Below are 9,013 nucleotides of genomic sequence, written 5' to 3'. Positions count from 1 at the left end.
GTGGAAACAGACACACACGCACATACACACATAGAAGACACGGAAATATAGACAGACAGACAGAGATTAAGACAGAGAAGGAGAAATAAAAATCAACATACACCTTTTCACGCTTGAACACCTACAGATAATACCCTCCCTCCTCTCCCCCCCCCCAAAAAAAAAAAAGAAACACACACACGAAAAAAAAATACAAATAAACCAATGAAAGAAATCTATGATCCAATTTTTAACCCATTGATAGAAAAGTCAGGCTGTTAAGAGTCCAATTCATTTTTTTTTATTCTTTTTTTTTTATTTTATTTTATTTTTTTTTATTTTTTAGTGGCGGAACTGTCAGCAAAGGGATATATACAAGCCGTCACACCTGGGCTCGAAATGTACACTTGGCACGTAAAGATGTTATGCACATTCGGTCAAACGTGGTTGGGGTTTGCTATGCCTGTTGTCGCATGGAAGGGCTATGCTTTGGCTATGCTGTGAGAGTGGGGATTTTGAAGGTGGGGTAGAGAGGGAGGGGAGGGAAGGAGAGGGAGGGAGGACGGAGGGAGGGAGGGAGAGTGGAGGGAGGGAGGGAGGGAAGGGAGGGAGGGAGGGAAGGAGGGAGGGAGGAATGGAGGGAGGGAGGGAAGGAGGGAGAGAGGGAGGAGGGAGGGAGGGAAGGAGGGAGGGAGGGAGAGAGGGAGGGAGGGGTGGAGGGAGAGGAGAGAGGGGAGGAGGGAGTGGAGGAAGGTGAGGGAGGGAGGGAGGGAGGGAAAGGAGGGAGGGAGGGAGGGAGAGGGTGGAGAGAGGGAGGTAGAGAAGGAGAAGGGATGGAGGGATGGAGGGAGAGAGGGATGGAGGGAGGGATGGAGGGAGGGAGAGAGGAGGTGAGATTATTTAGCTTTATATTTATTTAATTTATTATTATTTATTTATTATTTATTTATTTATTTATTTGTTTACTTACTTTACTACTATTTAACTGATTTTTTAATATTATTTAACTTATTTATTTATCTTATTTATTTATTATTATTTTTTATTTGTTATGTTATTTTCTTTATTTAATTTATTTAATCTACTTACTACTTATTTTTATTTTTCGTTTGTATTTATTTTATTTACTTTTCATTTATTTTTATTTTTATTTATTTATATATAAATATAAAAATATTAAATGAAGGAATGAGGAGGATAGAGAGGGAGGTGGAAGGTGGAGAAAGGAGAAACTCCTGAATAATAAAACTGAGGAGGAGGGAGGGAAAAGAGGGAGGTGAGAGGTGGGTGAAGGCAGGAGAGTTAGAGAGCAACTTAATGAGCAGAGGGAAAGAGAGGCAGAGAGGAGCGAGAGAGGAGAGGAGGAGACAGAGAGCAGAGAGAAAGAGAGAGAGAGAGAGAGAGAGAGAGCCAGACAAAACCCAGAGAGATGAGCTGGAATAAAGATGGCCAATAAGTCAACACGCAGATACATGGGCTGGAACACAAGACACCTGCATCACATAACACACACACACACACACACACACACATACAAACACACACACACACACACACACACGCAAACACACACATGCACATACAAACACACACACACACACACACACACATACATGCCCCCAACCCCCTCACACACACCCCACATATACACACAACTCCCCCCCCCCTCCTAACTCGCATAGGGGTAACTGATGCGATCATTTAAGAATATTCCTGGATCCAGATCGCCACCAAAATCTAATGGAATCTAAGTTAGGCTAAAACACACCTTTGGTTAAAAATTCATGAAAATCTGTTAATAACTTTTCGAGTTGCCTTTGCAATAGGGGTAACTCATGCAATCTTTGAGAAAAAAATCCTGGATTTGGATCCTGGTCCTGATCACCTCCAAAATTTAATGGAATCTAATTTAGGATGAGACACACCTCTGGTAAAATTCTATTCATGACTCATAAGTTATCCTGCGAACCAATAAACATACAAACAAACAAACGAACGAACATACAAACAAATTAAATAACTGCCTAAATAAACAACGCGACCAAAAACATAATCTCCTCGGGGGATGTTAAGATTGTAATGATAACAATAATGATGATAATAATAATAATAGTAATGATAACAACAATAATAATAATGATAATGACAATAATTATAATAATAATAATAATAATAATAATAATAACAACAATAAAAGACAAAAAATAACAAAACATAAAAATATTACACTCCGCAAGGGAAGACCCAGTCACGCGCCGTGCCAATAGTGACATACGCCTCACACACCGCCTGGCATATGCCCTGTCACGCTGTTACCGGCTCGCAAAGGATGTGATTCCCTCGTGCAGTCGCCCAAGCAGAAAAGGGTTAAGTCATGCATACAACCCTCATGCAGCTGTCATGAAAGCGGATTTTTTTCCCATCTTTTTTTCTTTGTTTTGCCTTTCGTTTTTCTCTTCCCTTTTTGCGATAAAGATTTGGCGAATCGATAAATTGATGCAGGGAGAGAAAGAGAGAGAAGGGGAGTGGGAGAGATTGAGGAAGAGAGGGGTGAGGAAGAGAGAGAGAGAGAGAGAGAGAGAGAGAGAGAGAGAGAGAGAGAGAGAGAGAGAGACAGAGAGAGAGAGACAGAGAGAGAGAGAGAGAGAGAGAGAGAGAGAGAGAGAGAGAGAGAGAGAGAGAGAGAGAGAGAGAGAGAGAGAGAGAGAGAGAAAATAGAGAAGAAAAGAAAAGAAGAGAAAGAGAGTAAGTAAGAGAGAAAGAGAGAAAGGAAAAAGAAAGAAAGAAAGAAAAGAAAGACAAAAGAAAATAAACAAATTAATCATTCCAATCAACACATGATACAAAAAAATAACATAACCCAAGAAAAGAAAAAACAAGAAAAGAAAAAGAAAAATCAAACCACCTCTATTTCTCGCAACATTATTAGTAAAGGATTGAAAGGCTTCTAGTATTAAGGGAAGGTAGGGCTGGGGAGGGGGAGAGGGCGGGGGAGGTAGAGGAGGGGCAGAGGGGCAGGATAAGGGTATGGGTATGGGGATAAAAGTAAAGTGGAAGGGAGGGGGGAGGGATGGAAGGGGAGATAAAGGGGGAGGAGGTGGGGATGAGGGGGAGATAAGGGGAGGAGGGGGGGAGATAGGGGAAGGGGTGAGGTATGAGGGGGGGGGGGAGGGAGAGATCAAGAGAGGGGGAGAGGATAGGTAGAGACCAACTCGGGGTCTCAGAAACCTTAATTACATGTGGGCATTTAATGCAATTGAAAATGCAATTGATACCTCCCTTCAGTGAAAGCAATTAAGCTGTAATTATGAAATGAATTTTAGGATGTTAGTAATTACATCCCCCAAATTGCTTTTCAAATTAACTCTTACAACGCGAGTTCTTTCGATATTTCAGCAGACGGCTTCAATCTGCCCAGAGATCGGGTTTGCGCTGTATTATCATTTTTATTATCTTTGTTATTATTGTTATTATTATTATCATTATTATTATTATTATTATTATTATTATTATTATTATTATTATTATTATTATTATTATTATTATTATTATTATTATTATTATTGTTATAATAATAATAATAATTATTATTATTACTATTATTATTATCATTATTATCATTACTATTATTATTATCATTATTATCATCATCATCATCATCATCATCATCATCATCATCATCATCATCGTCATCATCATCATTATTGTTATCACTATTATTATTTACTTATTTGCATTTTTTTATATTTCGGATTTTATCATTATTCATTGCTATTATTATTTCTTATTTATTTGTTAATTAATTATTTATTTATTTATCTATTCATCATTTTTGTTGTATTCCGGGATATCATTAATTTATCTATCTTTAGAAAAAAGATGTATCCTAGGCTTTATCTTGTAATATTTTTTTCTGTATTCCGTTTTTTGTTTATTTTTTCGCTGTATTTCGGGGTTCTAGTTATCATTTTCCATGTATTTCTGGCTAAAATTTTACTGATTTATTCATCTATTCTTATATTTTCATTCTGTTTGTTTGTTTGTTTTGTCTCTGGTGTTTCTTTTTACCTGAGATGTTATTTTTGCTTCTCTTTCTTTACTTCGCATTTATCTCTTTCTCTCTCTGTCTCTTTCTGTCTCTCTCTCTCTCCAAAATTCTCTTGTTTTCTGTTTTCTCTCCCTCTGCCGCCCCCCCCTCTCTCTGTTTCTCTCTCTCTCTCTCTCTCTCTCTCTCTCTCTCTCTCTCTCTCTCTCTCTCTCTCTCTCTCTCTCTCTCTCTCTCTCTCTCTCTCTCTTCATCTTTCTATCTTTCCCTACATCTATCTGTCGCATTCGAACACAAACAGACAACTAAATGGCAAAGCATACCCCCCAAAAAAAAGAAGAAAAAAAAAGAAGAAATAATCAAATGGCTAATCTCGTGTCCGAAACCTACAACAACTCGTCCGAATCGGTAGGATCACAAACACACTTTATCAGCACTTTATGGTTGCAATGTTCTCGTGTTTGTTTGCGTCTATTTGTTTATGATGACTTTTTTAAGGGTTTATTTGGTAACGGGGAGGGGAGATATAGACAGAGAGAAAGAGAGAGAGTAAACGAGTGAGAAATGGATAGATAGAGGATAGAAAGTGAGAGATAGAGATAGGTATATTCTTAGCTTTATCTTCTCTCCTTTTCTCTCTCTCCCTCTTACATCCTCTCTCTCCCTCTCTCTCTCTCTCTCTCTCTCTCTCTCTCTCTCTCTCTCTCTCTCTCTCTCTCTCTCTCTCTCTCTCTCTCTCTCTCTCTCTCTCTCTCTCTCTCTTCTCTCTCTCTCTCATTCTATCCATTACTCCACCTATTTCCGTCCCCTCACTCCCCCTTCTGCACTCGAACAATTTACAGCGAATTCCCACGAGCTTCTCTCCTGTACCCTTTACCCCTACCCCCCTTCCTGTCACCCTTACCCTCTACCCCTTCCCCCATTTTTGTATGCTCTTTCCTGGTTAACTATTTCTAGTATTCTTTCCTTCCCCTTCTTCCTCCTCTCCTTGCTCTATCACACCTTTCCCCTCCCCTCGTGCCCTCTCTTTCTGTTTCTGTTCGCTCATACCTTTCATCCCTACCCCTCCCTCCCTCCATTGCTCCCTTATTTAGCTCTCCTCCCTCCTTCCCTCCTTCCGCCAGTTTCCTTTTCCACCCCTCCCTCCCTATCATCATACACACACCATCCCCCCTTACCCTCCTGCCCGTCCTCCCCAGTTCCTCTTACTTCCTTCCTCCCTCCCCAATACCGCCCCCTTCTCTCCCTTCCCAATACCCCTTCTTCCCTCCCCCTACAATACCCCTCCTTCCCTCCCTCTCCAGTTCCCCTTACTTGCTCCCTCCCTCCCTCTCCCATACCCACCCCTCCCTCCCCTCCTCCTATTAGTGACGACCTGACACCCCAGGGTAATTACTAACCATGTTTGATTGACAGGCGGGGGTCATTTGTCAAAGGCAGGAGGTGGAAGAGGAGGAAAAGGAAGAGGGCAAGTGCTGGAGGTGGAAGGAGGATGAGGAGGAAGAGGAAGAGAGGGAGGAGGAGGAGGAGGGGAGAGGGGGAAAAGGAAGAGGGAGGAGGAGGAGGAGGAAGAAGAGTGGGAATTTGGAGGATGTAGAGCAGGAGGGGAGAGGAGGAAAAGGAAGAGGGCAAGAGCTGGAGGTGGTGGGAGGAGGAGGAGGAGGAGGAGGAAAGAGGGGGAGAGAGGGGGAAAGGAAGAGGGGGAAAGGAAGAGGGAGGAAGAGGAGGAGGAGGAGGACAAGAGTGGGAAATTTGGAGGATGTGAAGAGGAGGAGGGAAGAGGAGGAAAAGGAAGAGGGTGGAAGGGGAGGGAGATGAGGATGAGGAAAGGAAGGTGATGGTGAAGGTAGGACGGAGGAAGAGGAAGATGATGAAAAGTGGAGAGGGGGAGCACGAAGAGGAAAAGGAAGAGGGGAGGAGGAGAAAAATTAGAGGGTGGGAGTGGAGGATGAGGGAGCAGGAGGAAGAGTGGGGCTTGGGAGTACCAAGAGGAGAATGAGTGTGAGGAAAAGAAAGAGGGTGGAGGAGGAAGAGGAGGGAGGAGGAAGATAGAGATAGATAGATAGACAGAGAGAGAGAGAGAGAGAGAGAGAGTAAGAGTAAGAGAAAGAGAGAGAGAGAGAGAGAGAGAGAGAGAGAGAGAGAGAGAGAGAGAGAGAGAGATAGATAGATAGACAGAGAGAGAGAGAGAGAGAGAGAGAGTAAGAGTAAGAGAAAGAGAGAGAGAGAGAGAGATCGGGACCGAACATCTCTCACCACCTCCTCCTCCTCCTCCTCCTCCTCCTCCTTCTTCACTCTTACCGTCTTCTCTCCACACTTATCATTTTTCGCTACGTATGCTCTTCTCTCGTCAGCCTGTCAGGGGGCCGCTGAGCTGACACCGGGCGGATACTGAGCTGACGTCCTCGTTGAGTGACAATTAAGCGTCACGTTGTCAGGAGGTGTTGGTAATGCTGTTGGTAGTTTCAGGATCAGAGGGAAATTAACGATGAGGCTTTCAGTAAAAGAATATGTATATAATGGAAGGAAAAGAATGATAGTGCTTGGGATAGTGACGATAAGAATGATAGTGTGTGTGATGATGATGATTATAATGTGTTTGTGATGCTGATAACAATGATAGTGTTTGTGATAGTGATGTTAATGACCGTCAACAGTAACACAAGATGGAAAAAAAAACAGAAACGATAGAGAATGTAGAAGTTTCTGAAATAACGGTAATGACAACAGAACAGAAATACGAATATCAACACACATGACAAACAGCAGAACACAAAGCGAAAAATAACAAGAAAAACGTAACCAAACAAAACGGAAAACAAGAGAACTAACACATAAATCGGATAAATACAAAATAAAGATAAATACAACAGAATATACACCATGACAGTACGAGAAAACTAACACGAGCAGCAGAAATAGCATGAACACTCCGACGCATCCACAGCAGATCATAAACAACAACAACAGAATTAACACAGACAAAAAAAAAAAAAAAAAAAAAAAGAAAAGAAAAGAAGAAAACACTGCCCGAAAAAGAACACAAACAGAAAAAAACACCAAACATAAACACAAAGAACATGAACAACAAACAACATAAAGCGCAAACAGCATAAACAAAAAACAAAACATAAACACCAAAAACATAAACACCAACCAACACAAACAACAAACAACAGAATAAACACAGCCAGCAAAAAATAAACACAAACACAGCAACAGCAACGCATAAACAACAGCAACACGACCCGCAGCTCGCGTACAGGGTGCAGTCGTCGTCCTCGCGCCAACAGTAAATGTTTTCAGTGGTAATTACTCACCTGAATAATACGACCCCGGAATGTAAACAGAAGGTTGTCTCGGACACCTGCCGCTGAGGACCGACAGGAAGTTCTGGTAATGCTTTCTCTCTTTCTCTTTCTCTTTATTTCTTCCTTTCGTTCTCTGTCTTTCTTGGTTTGTTTTTCTGTGTGTGTGTCTTTCTTGATTTAGCTCTCTTTCTCTGTGTCTTTCTTGATTTCCCTCTCTCTCTCTCTCTTTCTTTCTTGATTTTTCTCTCTCTCTCTGTTTTTCTTGATTTCTTTCTTTCTGTGTTTCTCTCTCTCTCTCTCTCTCTCTCTCTCTTGATCTCTCTCTCTCTCTCTCTCTCTCTCTCTCTCTCTCTCTCTCTCTCTGTATACGTTATTCGTTTCACTGCTCTTGTCTTTTGTTGAATGTTTTTTTCCCTTTTTTACGTTTCTAATTATTTTGTTTATGTACTTTTTCTTTCTTTTTATTTGTCTTTTTTCCCTTTTTCACTGTCTTCTCCTTCCTTCTCTAAGTGTGTGTATGTTCATAGGAGAAAGGGGTAGGTGCGTGTGCGCATGCTCGTGCGTGTACGTATGTATGACTACATGTACTTATACATATGCATTTGCGTTTGCGTATCTGCGTATCCAGATCTCTCTGTATATCTGCCAATCTGCCTAACTACATCACTTCACATACATCTCAACCTACATGTCTGTCAGGCCTTCAGTGCGTCGCTCAATCAGTCACTTTATGGCAGATCTGTCAATTATCCAGCCCGTCTCTGTGCCTATATCTCAATTCGTGTATTAATCAGATATTCAATTAACCATATCTCTCCCTCCCCTTTCTCTCTTTCTCTGTTCTTCCCTCTCACCCTCTAATATATTTTTTTGTTGTTGTTGATTACTGCATCTCGTTTCTGGCATATATCTATAAATTTCTCTCTTCTTGAGCTTCTTCTTCTTCTTTTTCTTCTTCTCTCTTCCTCCTTCTTCTTCTTCTTCTTCTTTCTTTCTTTCTTTCCTCTTCTTCTTCTCTCCTTCCTTCCTCTGTCTGTCTTCAGCCCTCTCTCTTTACATATCTACCTATCTGCCTACTCATCCATCTATTTCAGATGTCATCAAATATCTATTTATCATAATAGTTTTTCGATTACGTCACTTTTATACTCGTAATATATCTAATCATACATTTACTCACGCACACAGTTGTTCACTTACCCAATGCTAACCTACATAAATACTTACATAAATGGTAGCTTCCACAAATGCTAACCCGTATAGATACCAGCTCACACTAATGCTAACCTACATAGGTATTATTACGTAAAACCTTTCTCGATTGAACAGTTACATAAATATATCACTTACACAATCGCTCACATATATACTTTTTTCCGCGTTAGGAAGTTGTTCAGGAACACTTTCGTTCGCTGATATTGGAGTTAAGAAAAACTTTGTATCTTCTATTTTCTTTTTTCTCTGAACTATTACTAACAATGTATGAAAGCTGTTTTTTCTCCCTGTTCACTCACATTATTATTTTCTTTTTTTTCTATTATCTGTCTTTCATTGCTCTTCTCCTCTTTTTTTTTCTTCTTCTTTCTTCCCTCTCTCCTCCTTCTCCCTTCTCATCCTCCTTTCCTTATCCTCCCCCCCTCTCATCCTCCCTTCCTTATCTCCCTCCCTTACTCCACGA

The sequence above is a fragment of the Penaeus vannamei genome, chromosome 7, assembly GCF_042767895.1.
Source record: "Penaeus vannamei isolate JL-2024 chromosome 7, ASM4276789v1, whole genome shotgun sequence".
NCBI classification, from domain to species: domain Eukaryota; kingdom Metazoa; phylum Arthropoda; class Malacostraca; order Decapoda; family Penaeidae; genus Penaeus; species Penaeus vannamei.
This window is presented reverse-complemented; position numbering follows the sequence as displayed.